Source organism: Chionomys nivalis, chromosome 2 (genome assembly GCF_950005125.1).
Source record: "Chionomys nivalis chromosome 2, mChiNiv1.1, whole genome shotgun sequence".
NCBI lineage: Eukaryota > Metazoa > Chordata > Mammalia > Rodentia > Cricetidae > Chionomys > Chionomys nivalis.
Window position 1 is genome coordinate 110,100,466 of NC_080087.1, and position 12,705 is coordinate 110,113,170.

Sequence of the window (12,705 nt, forward strand, 5' to 3'; positions counted from 1 at the left end):
ATGTTGAAATCCAGAGAACAAGCAAATAAGAACACAAAATAAATAGTCATGTACCAATATACAAGTCATTCTTCCTGAGAAAAACCAGAATCGCCACAACTATAGCAAGTCTTACACTTACAGGAAGTTTAAGTAAAATAAACCCTTTCCTCCTTGAATTACTTTTTTATGTTTCATCACAGCAGTAGAAACCCTTTTAAAAATACACCACACATATACAAAAACAATAATTTAGAATTTTTAAATAAATACACATTCACATAAGGCATAGTGGTTCATGCCCATAATCCCAACACTTGGGAGGCTGAGCAAAGACTGCTGTAAATTTGGCAGCCTGGGCTACACAGTGAGTTCCAAGACAGTCTAGGCTACAAAGTTGAGAACTAGGGTCAAGAAAAAAGGGTAGGTAGGAAATATTTTTGATGAACATCTGTATGTTTACTATCAGGTTCATCAACTATGGTTTAATTAATAGTTAATATGTCTCATCTACTACTAAACAAGCATACACATCTTAAGTTATAATAAATTAATAAAAAAACTCTTAAATCTCCTTTTTAAAAAAAATCTCAATTTTGAGTTACAAAATCAAAATTCTTACTGTCTATCTGTCTTTGTGGTACTGGTATTAGAGACTTAACTCAAAGCCTCATGCATGCTAAACAGGTGACCTACCACTGAGCTATGTCATCGGTTCTTTTTCTTCAGTTTTTTTGTTTTAATAGAGTGTCCCTAAGTTGCCCACTATGGCTGGCCTTGAACTGCAATTCTCCTTCTGCAGTCTCCTGGGCAGGTTGGGGTATAGGCCTATACCACCAGATCCAGACATAATGTCAAAATATCCGATTTAGAAATCAACTCAGTAACAGCTACATCTATTAGGTTGGGGGGGAGGGTCATCTGTAAAGTACTTATTCTGGAAGCACAGAGACCCAAGTCCAATCCTCATAAACCATAAAAATATCAATGTGAAGCACATTGGTAATTCCAGTGATACAGAAGCTAAGACAGGAGGATTCCTGGGGTTCACTAATTGGGTAAACACCAGACCAAGAAGACCCTATCCCCCAAGAAAGAAACCTGAAATGGCCCTCCTGGGTTTTTGTTGTTGTTGTTGTTGTTGTTGTTTTGTTTTGTTTTTCCTTGGTTTTTCGAGACAGGGTTTCTCTGTAGCTTTGGAGCCTGTCCTGGAACTAGCTCTTGTAGACCAGGCTGGCCTCGAACTTACAGAGATCCGCCTGCCTCTGTCTCCCAAGTACTGAGATTAAAGGCGTGCGCCACCACTGCCCGGCGTGGTCCTCCTGCTTCTATACACACACATGTTTACATGCATACATGTGTGCACACACACACACACTCAGGCACATACATGTGTGCACATAAAAGAAAAAGACTTAAGGCCTTTAGATACATAAACTATAAACTGGATGAAGCAGGTACACCATAGGAACAATCCCAACTTCATGGTGTGATAAACAGGTACCTAATGAAAGCTGAAAAGTAACTCATTACCAGTCATAGGCATCATTTCAGTAGTAATCACTGCCATCATCTAAAAAGAAAGAGGACTGCAAAGCCTGCCTACGGACAGTTTTATCATGACAACCTGGAAAAACTATGTGACTTCCATAACCTACAATCTGCTGAACAAAATGGCTAAAACACACAAGAATTGAAATTAGTTTTCCCTAGGTTCATATCATTTCAAATAAAATGCCAGTGTTTGTCAAAATGTCCTTTAAATTTGACACACAGTATTACATCAAGCTGGCTTCTGTGAGACAGTAACAACAAAAGTTGGTTTTGTTAAGGTCAGCCATCTCATTACCTTGTCCTTGCTAAAGTGTTGCTATAATGACTATAACACTCTCAGGCTGCCACTAAAAACATCTGGAAACTCCTACTTACAGACTCAGCCCCACTCTGGCCTACAACATAAGGTCTGTATCATGTCTTGGACAGCATTCCTAGAAGAAGACATACAAAGTCACAAACTACACCACCTCAAAATACCCAAGTCAGAGGAAAAAATCTAGTATCATTCAAGAAACAAGGGGAATGCAAGACACAAAATTCTGAACAATAAACAGCCTACGGAACTAAGTTCAGACTTACAGTAAGGTGTGAGCGGCTATGGCCCCCAAGCCAACCTGGTCTGTCCAGCTTGTAGGGATGGACCTGAGAGGCCCAGCAAAACCAACCTGAATCTAGCTCCAATTTCTGTGACGAAATTATTTTCTACATTTACACTTTCCAATGTGAGCTTGGAAGATGGTGACTCTATGGTTGGCAGCTTTTCCACATTTCCCAGATAAAAACTACCACTGAGATCAAAGGGACCAAACTCTGTAGGACCCTGAGACAGGAACTAGAAGCTGTTAAGCCTGCTAACTGCTTTCAAGGACTGCTAAATGCTTCAAGAACACTGGTTTTGTGTTGAGCTGTAAGTCTATTATAAATGCCCATTTTTTTCCCTGTAAATGAGCAAAGCACTGAAACTTCTGGGAGTGGACTATTCAAGGCTTTGACTGGAGAGAGACAGACCGCAGGACTATTCACGACTTTGAACAGAGATAGATAGAGTTAGGGACCATCAGCCCTGCAGCCTCTGCTTTGAAAACTGGCTAGACTGACCTCAAGGCAGCCCAGCTACTTTAGATACTTTATCTCTCTGAGAACATGCCAGCTGCCAGGGACATTGCAGCTAAACCCGCGGCTCTGGCTCCAGGAGGCCTTGCTCCAGTCACAACTGCTCCAGATAGCCTGCACTAGCCTTGGAAGGCACATTCCAGTCAAGGCAAGATTTCATAACCTGTAGATAACCTTGAAGTTATTCTCACTCAAGTTACTCCTCAGTAACTCAGCAAGAAGTAAGTAAACATGCAATGTGGAACTTGTGACTGACTGGTCCCTATACAGGGCCTATGATTGCTGGAACTGGACACTACACTATAATTGGTGCAAACACATCTTTCATTTATTTACATGCCACACATACATGCCCTCCCATACACACCCTCCCCTACTATATAACCAGACTGTACAGCTGACTCTGAAATCAACTAAGAGGCATCTTTTGAGGTTTCTCCCAATGGTCTCTTCTTGTGACTTTTATAGTCGAAACATCACGTTAAATTGACTGTACAAAGAGGAGATGGCATTGGCAAGAATGCAGATAACTTACAGAAAACAAACGAGGACTAAAACTCTCCAGGGAGCAGGGGCAGCTGAAATGACAGAGGACAATATTTAGATGACAAGAAGCAGAAACCCAAGACTGTGAGACAATTGTAAAGATGAGAATTAGAATTCAAGAAACTGTCAGGCAGTGATAGCACACCTTTAATCCCAGAATCCAGGAGGCAAAAGCAGATGGATCTCTGTGAGTTCGAAGCGCGCAGGACAGCTGGTGCTGTCACACAGAGAAATCCTGTCTCGGAAAAAAAAATTGAGGAAACCGCCTAGCTCTAAGGACTAAGAGTCAGTCCCTAGAAGCCATGGGTCCAGACTGCCGGAGCCTAAGAACTCTAACACTGGCCATCTGCTGCAGCTGTTGCTACTATCCATGCCCAGCTACTGCAATAAACTGTGGTTCCCTGGTTAGAGTGCAGCACCACTAACAGTTAGTGCTCACAACATTAACTCTTCAACTTGAGCATCTAAAACTGAAAGTTTCTTGCCCCCAGAGCTAGGAGGAGTAATAAGGAGAATAAGCCCCTATTCCTCAGGGTTCAGAGGGCTAAGCCTGTTGTTAGTCCAGCCCATAGGCTCTTAGCTCTCAAGGGCCCAGAACCAACAAAATTAACACAGCCATCTTTTGTCTACTCATATTCCTACCCACAGAGTCAGAAATAACCCAAACCAGCTCACTGGTAACACCATCACTCACAAGAGCCATCCCATGAATTCAGTGCTTAATAATGTGAGACATATTCAGAAAGACAGCAAAATCTAAGAAAAGCAAATAACTGAATAATTCCCAAAACAATGAAGTACAACTATGACCCACTAGAATTCGTAATGTCTAGGGGAGACAAAATAAACCATGGCCTAGGTACTCAGGGAATTAAGCCACTGTCTATGCAAATATATAAGCAGAGGGTCAGAACACAAGCTAGTTCCACAGCAAGGCTCAGAAATTCATTATTATTTAAAACTTTCAAGTTGCAAGTATTCAACTTGTCACTGAAAAAAATACGTCACTAAGATCTTGCTGCCTCTGGATGTATGTTAAATATAAAAGCTACAATAATACAGAGGCTTGGCACACAGAATGCAGATGTGAAGAAACCCAGAGATATAGTTCCTACAACAACTACAAGCTTGACAAACTACACACATGCAACTGGCAGTACTGCAGATGAGGAGTAGCCTTCAACGAAGCCTAAAAATGATAAAGATAAAACTGCCTTCCTCCAGGGAAAGGGAAACCCTTTCTTTGAGAAATTAAAGACAGAGCAGAGCACTGAGGAAGATCTGCAGAAGAAATTAGTTAAGATGATGTCAAATAAGAGTGCGGCATACCCAAAGATTATTGCTTTGTACGAAGGAAAAACTTGAACACAGACACACTCCCAGAGATAACATCATGTGAAGGGGTGAAGACAAACATTAGATGATGTGTCTAAAAGCCAAAGAATGTCAAAGATTGCCAGCAACCTCCTGAAGCTAGGAGAGGGAGACGGAACAGATGCTTCACCGCCTTCAGGAGTCAATTCTGCCAACACCTGGATGTCAGGCTTCTAGCTTCCAGGGCTTTGAACAGTAAATTTCTGTTGTGTAAGCCTTCAGTGGTACACTGGGCCTCCATATCCACAGGTTCTACCTTGGTGGATTCAACCAACACAGACTGAAAGAATCAAGAAAAATATGTTGAATATGCATAAACTTTTTCCTTGTCATTATCCCCTAAACAATATGATATAAGGATTTTGTTTGATATTATAACTAACCTAGAGGTGGTTAGTTACATCCACCTCTAGTTAGTACATGTCAAAGAGGATATGCACAGGTCACACACAAATACACTGTTCCATATAATAGACTTAAGCATCAGTAGGAGCATCCAGGTTCCTGCAGCTATAGAAACTGAGACAGGGATGGAAAGGTGGCTCAGAAGTTAAGAACACTGTTGCTCTTGCAGAGTACCTGAGTTCAGTTCCCAACACCCACATAGTGGCTCATAGCTATCCATAAGTCCAGTTCTAGAGGACCCATCACCCTCTTCTGACCTTCATGGACATCAAGCATGCAAGTGGTGAACATACATACACACAAGCAAACCTACACATACATAAATAATCTAGAATGGAAAAGAAACAAAAGACAATTATGTTTTGTTGTAACTGTATCCTGTAGACCAGGAAATTAATCTACCACCATTACCAGGCTCAGGAGATCCAGTGAAAACCTCTCTCTCAACGACTTCTCCAAAATGACAAGAAAATCTAAATATATAGGACTTAAAATAGTCTATAGCAAGGCCTCATTATTAAAAACAGACTAAAGTCTAAATAGTAAAAGAACTACTCTTTTGGATTAGCTTTTAAATAACCTTATCAATGGTCAATATAATATAATATAATATATATTAGAAGATGCTTAAACAGACAATAAACAAATGCAAATTTTTGTATATTGAAGGTGGTGCTTCAACAGATAAAAGATTTCTCACTAAATGATACTAAACAATAGCTATACAAGTGAGAAAAATGAATTTGATTTTTAGCTACTGCCCTACTTCCCACCAAACCTGATAGTGACCAGGAAGAAAAACAACAGATTTAACTGCAAAAGACTAAATTAGTTAAGTATTGAATACATGATCTACCATAAACAAATGCAAAGGCAAATACCTTGTTTCCTGTCTTAAACTATTCCAAAGCACAGAAGATGATGAAAAACTTGGGGCTGGGAAGATATTCTATCAATAAAATGTATATCACGCAAGCATGAGGACCTGAGTTCCAATCCCATGTGGGAAACAAAAAAAGTTAGATACAGCCGCATGCATCTTAACCCTAGTGGAGTGGCAGAGATGTAAAGACCCCCCAGAAGAGGGAGAGACCCTGCCTCAAATGATAAGGGAGAATAGATGAAGAGATGGCTCTGCAGTAAAGAGCACTGGCTCCTCTTCTGAAGGACCTAGGTTTGGTTTCCAGCACCCATGTGTGTGGGGGGGTCACAAAACCATCTAGAACTCCAGTTATAGAGGATCTGACACCCTTTTCTAGCCTTCGCAGGCACTGCACACACCTGGTGCATAAACATACACTCAGACAAACAATTATCCATAAAAAATAAAACTAAAAAAAACTCTTAAAAATACATATCTTTCAAAAATAGTAAGCATAGTATTTAATGGTATAATTCAATAGCATTATCACTGAAGTCAGAATGCGAGTTCTGGGATTAAAGGTGTACACCACCACTGCCTGGAAAATTTTAAAACATTTTTAAATAACCTAAAAAAATTGCAAATTCTGTTCTTGACCAAAAAGACTCAACATTAAAAAGAAACAGATCCTAAATTATTCACACCAAAAAAAGTCAGTGTGCACAGTTCTAATCATGGCTTTAAAAAAAATAGCAACTAAAAAGTTCATACTGAAGTTCAAATACAAGAAAAAAACTAATTAAAAAGTAGTTAAGTCTACTTTTCTTTTCTTGAATCAAGGGTACAATTTGCAAAACAAGGCGGCCTCAACCCCAGGACAGTCCTCCAGCCTCAGCCCCCAAGTGCTGACAACACCACACATAACGAAACAAACATTCTCCAAAGGAAAAAGTATCTATACTGAGATGAACTATGTGGTCCAAGTATAAAGAAAATACAAAGTTCAGGTTACCTCACGAAGAAGAAAGAAGAGGTGGGATTAAGAGGAGAGGCACAGAGCCTTCAATGGCAGTAATTTCTTAAAAGCAGTACCTGTACCTAGGTATTCTGTCTGCTATTATGGATACCTTACACATATTATTTTGTAATTTCTCAGTTATAAATCCGTAACTTAAAACAAACAAGACTGTACATATAATGATACTCATGGTCTTACTTCTAGACTCAGTCCTTCACTACCATGATGCCCTTCTAAGTAGCCACTTGCAGATCCGTGGGAACAGTGATGGAGGACAATAAGGGACAACGCACCACTCTCTGATCAAACACAAGCCAGTGATAATCACTTCAGATACCAGCAAGGATAATGCTTGCCTGAATATACCACAATAGGAAGATTTATAAAAGCGTTTAGAAGCACTGCACGAAGAATGTTGTGATTTTGACAGTAAAATGTTTTCTATTAATTATTTTTAACTGACCAAAATTCAGTGAAACCCAGTTGAAACCTCAGTTCTCAATTCTGAAGTTAGAGTAAGTATAATCCCACCCTTGAAATATCACTGTCAGTTCTGCATGTGGTGGGCAGGTGGCTGTGCACTCAAAGACAGCAGCTCACATACTCCTCCCTACCAAGCAGGCCTGGGCTCCGCCCTCCACACTGAGCATTCCTTTCATTATCACAGTAGAAGGCCACACCATGGGGGCTGGAAAGATGTCTCTGTGGTTAAAAGAACTGGCTGCTCTTCCAGAAGACTGGTGTCCAATTCCCAGCACCCACAAGGCTGCAACTAGGATTCCACTCTTCTGGCATCTGAGGGCACTGGACCACGTTGTGCACAGACATATCAGCAGCAAAAACAACACACACATAAAATTTTTTTATTTGTTAATGAAAAAACACAATTACCCAATGACCAATGACTCTATAGTTGAAGATGGAGTCTAATTTCCTATGATAGTGGAATATTCTTTGAGTATAGTAAATTGACTGCTGAGATAATCAATAAATGAATTAGCATAAAGTATGCTGACTTCTTTGGAAGGAATTTTATGAAGCAGCAAGACTTCTCATACAATAAACAATTCAATCACACGCACTAATAAAGTAACTAAGTAACAGTAAGAAAACACGCTATCAATCAATCAATAAACCTGTGAATTAATTATGTGCAAGACTGTACTAAGTAATGAAGGCAAATTTTAAAAGAAGCCTACCCTGAATCAGACTACAGTAGCTAAGGACATACAAAAGGCTGTTTTAAAGCCAGACAAAAAAAAAAAAACTTCTACAATTCAATCCAACTCCCTTGTCATCTGCTTTCCATAGTCACACCCAATCCAGCCAAATGCATTCCCGCTCTTCCAAGCCCATGCACTGCAGTACACATTCTCCTTGCTCCCCAGCTCCCCACCCACCACTGACCCCTCAGATGCTTCTCTTACACTACAGGCGTGAAAAACTTCCTAACTTCCAAGTGCATCCCAAATGCTTCCTGCATCCTTGCAGGTCTTTTATAAACAGCATGAGCCTGTATGTGCTTTCCAATTCCCTGCTCTAGCTCCTGTTATATTTCTAGACTTATCTGTCTTGCTAGAGTCAAGACATACAACTAAAAAACCTAAATTAAAAACTGAACCATTAGCTATCTGACCTTGACCAAATCAAACTACCCAATTTTCTTAAGCTTCAGTTCCTGAATATACAAAATAAGGAAATCATCACCCAGTGAGTACTCCTTACTTAATTAAAATGGGGTGGGTTTAAGGGAGGGAATGTGAAGAAAAGACCACGGGTGGAAGTGCCTCAGAATGACAACAAAGGCATGGAAATTGTAGCTATTAGAACTACATTCTATACCCTTAATGAGCCAGAGGAAAAGCTAACATATTAAGAAAACACAAGAAAAATATTCAAGGTCAATGAAAGGCATAACCAAAGTGCAACCAAAAAGAAACAGGTATCATGAATACTTTAGCAAAAAAAGAAAAAAAAACACCTTTCCACACTATACCAGATATAAACACTGATAAATACTAATAACAGTAGGAAAAATACCAATTGTATACAATCTGTAACAGAAAACTGAAGGACCATTTCCCAACTCACCAGAGCTCCCCACATTACTGGCCAAAAAAAAAAAAAAATAGATTTGAAAAAACCTCTTTTACCCTGGCTCTGTAAATAAAGCCCAAAGACCAGAAAGAAAAGTTATGTATTTATGAGCGGACAGCATTGAACTGAATGAGTGATGGGAGGACAGATATAGGCTTGTGCAACATTCACTTAAAATATCAAAGTGGCCAAAACTATGACAATGGAGACTAGAACGGTGGTTGCCAACAGCAGGCAAGAAGAGAATGAATTGCTCTAGAGATCTGTTACATTTCGCTCAGCAATTACCACCACTGAACTATACACTTAAAAATGACGAGGACTACCCAGGTAGTTGTGGTCCACTCCGGAGACCAGCCTGGTCTACAGAGCAAATTCCAGGACAGGCTCCAAAGTTACAGAAAAACCCTGTCTCGAGAAAGGGGGTGCTGGGGGAGACGACTAGGACTGTGTGGATGGATGCATGCACTTGAAGGCCAGGAAGTCAACCTTTGGTGTTAATTCCTCAGAAGCAGGCTGCCTTGGTTCTCATTTGGGAGGGGTTGGTTGTTTTGTTTTGTTCTGAGATAGCCTCTCTCTGGGGCCTGGGGCTCACAGATTAGGCTTGACCTGCAAGCCTCCAGGATCCTTCTGTCTCCTCAGCACTATTATTACAAGCACATGTCACCAGGTCTGCTTTTTACATGGGTGCTGGGGATATAGAACTCAGGTCCCAGTGTGCTACAAACACTTTACCAACCAAGCTAATTCTTCCAGCCTGACATTAAGTTCCATATTATGTGATTTGCCACTTTTTTTAAAGGAGTTTCAAAAAAAAACAAACAAACACAAAAACTGGTTCCCAAGCAGTAGTACTGATTTAAAAATATTTCAAATCAACTGGCCCCAATGGCCTATTTTAATCCCTAAAATAAAGTAAAAATGAGTACATCTTTCTATTGGGACATAGAAGCTTCTCCAACTAAAATACAGCATGAGGGAGGGGCAAAGGCTCAGCAGGTAAATGCACTTGCCACAAAGCCTGACGACCTGAGTCAACCCATTTGGTAGGAGGAAAGACTCCCACCTGTTGCTCAGAGACCTCCCCACACACACACGGACACACACACACACACACACACACACAAACTTGAATTTAGATTTTTTTTTAATTAAAATTTACAAAATGAAGCATAGGGAGCAAGTTAAAAAGGGCTGAGTACACAATTCAAATGCTAACTGGTGGCAGAAACACAAAGCAGACTATTCAGACACAAACATACTGTGTCATCCCCACCCGACACACAGCCTAAGTTCCTAAGTAAGACCTTCATAGAGGCTTCTCTTTATTCAAAGCACAAAGAAAAATTCAGCTTGCCTACAAGGCCCAGCACAATCTGGCCCCACTCCACTTCTCCAGCTCTCTGTCCTACCAGATTATTCCACATGCCTGCAGGTCCCTCCTTGTATATCTTGTGTCCCCTTCCTCTCCTCCCTGCCATCACAGGGTCTCTGCTCTGCTAGCCAATCTCACTGAAGCACTTCTTTCCTATGCATTCTGAATATCCATTCATAAGTTTCATTTGTAACTCTCTTAACACATCACAACTGCATCTTAACATCTGTGTGGTTACTGGATTACCAGCTGCTGAAAACAGGGATCATGCCTGCATTTATTCTCAACTCCACAGTCAAGCAGTGAGCGGTACCAGGTGGACATTCCAGTATCTGCTTAATAACTAGATTAAACAATATAATATCTACAAGAAAACAATAAAATATCCTAAATGGTCTTAAGAGTTTATCCGCCTTCGTAATTGTATCTTTAGTGGCTCTGCAAAGCAATAGCTTAAAATCCTTATCTGAACTGCTAATGTCCTTCTACAGCTTAAGTCAACTGCTAAGCATCAAAGACTGATAAGTTAACCATACACACACACATACACACACACACGGACACACATACACAGACACACATGGGCACACCACAGATAAAACATAATTGGTTGCTAGGTAACCATTGTTTCTGTTGTCTCCTGACACAGTGCCTACTACATATGAAATACTCAAGAATATCAGTCAAATAAAGAACAAAATTTCACAAGACTCTTAAGTACCTCTTAAACAGTAACTTACTTAAACTGCTGTGTTTTGCATAAATATGAGACCCACTGCAGAAGCAGAGGCTCTCTAAGAGGCAAAGCACCTGTTTTAGATCTCAAACGGGGAAAAACACCAGAGATTTGTGCGTGGTGTGTTTTGAAAGAAATGGATCAGAATCAAATGACTTTAGAATTTTAAATATGAAGAATACCATATGGAAATGTTTCCCAAACCTTAAGGAATATAAAAACTTATTTAGTTCGTTCAGTCCCTCCAATAACTACAAATCAAAGCATATCTATACTTTGGAGGCAAATCAACTATTATTTCATCCATAAACATATCCCTGAAAAGACCAGTCCTTCCTCCACCCTCTAACCTACTAGAGAGCAATTAACGCGTACCATATAGATTGTAGTTAACCAGTGTCATCTCACTGCTTTCCCAGCGGGAAATCTTGATGTCTTCTAAAAGTCATTTCAAGCGCATTAACACTACTGGTGCTTAATACTAAGTGGAATGAAATGATAGTTTTGAATAGTGGATCTTAGTAAGTTCCTGCATTTTATCCCTAAATAATTCCACAAACTGTGCACACTTCTGTTTCCACCCATCATCGTTATATTAAGTGCAATCAGTGGTTACCAACAACATCTCAAGTTTCCTTAGGACCACTTGTCCTGACTCAAAGGAGGTTTTCAGCGCCACTGCATCTTCCAAAGGGGACATCAGAGCTATGTTAGTTAACACTTGCCCCCACTTCAAAGTAAATTTTACTTGAAATTTTTCTCAAGATGAGTCAAGTTCCTTCAATATAAAAAGGTTCCTCCTGTATAAAACTGGAAGCGACAACATCTACGACACGATATACTAACCACAATTCATTCATAACTGGAAAGCTAACTCCTGGGGAAACCGTGGGTTCAGAGTGTGCAATGAAATGAGTCTCTACGGCCCGGGGAATGGATAAAGTGTATCACTTGGGAAAGCTCGGGCTATCGGCAAGCGCGGCGGCTCAGCACGAGACCCACGAGAACACAGTCCCCAGGTGACCCCAGCCTCGGGAAGCTGCGCCTTCCCAGCCACCGGCTCCAATCCCATCTCCCTCCTCACGCACTCAACTGCGCTACAAAAGAAAGGACCCGCGGGCCGTGAGGGGCCCGAGGCCAGGCCGGAGCCGTAGTGCGGCGACCAAAGGAGCCGGAGTCGGGCGCCCCGTGAGGCGAGGACGCACCGCCCTGGCCGCGGAGCGCGGCGCTACGAGAAGGCCAGGCCCGGCGGCCGGGGCGTGCGCAGGGGGAGGGGGCAAGAGCCTCACCGTCGCTCCCCGGAGGCCGGCGCCGTCGCGGACCCGCAGTTGCTAGGGAGAATGCGCTTCCGGGTCACGAGCGAGCGTTCCAGTGAGCGACGGTGGCCGGGTGGGGCCAAGAGCGAAGCGCAGAACGAGTGGGCGGTGGAGGCGGTGGTCCCTGCGGCCGCGCCAGGAGATTGAGCGGGGGGCGTGGATCATCCCGCGTGGGCAGCTTCCGACTGGGAGACGACAACCGAGCCGTCTTTCTGCCCGGGGTTCCTCTCGCAGGATCTGGGTTCTGAAACCCCCAACTTAGCCAGTGTCACATTGCAGGTGCTACCAGGCTTAAGGATGCTCTGGGCTTCCTGTCCTTGCTGGTGG

At 41.7% G+C, this 12,705-nt stretch overlaps 1 protein-coding gene across 3 annotated transcripts in view; it reads right to left on the reverse strand.

Moving 5' to 3' along the window:
• Dis3l2 (DIS3 like 3'-5' exoribonuclease 2) overlaps window positions 1-12,420 on the reverse strand; it is a 381,117-nt gene extending 368,697 nt beyond the window's left edge. For 2 of the 3 annotated variants that reach the window (XM_057762692.1, XM_057762690.1), the window contains exon 1: window positions 12,352-12,420. The gene's annotated coding sequence lies outside the window, so the exon portion shown is untranslated. Of the gene's footprint in view, window positions 1-11,437; window positions 11,545-12,351 lie in introns of those variants that run through there. The other variant, XM_057762691.1, reaches the window with a different exon arrangement.
• Between the last annotated feature and the right edge of the window lie 285 nt (window positions 12,421-12,705).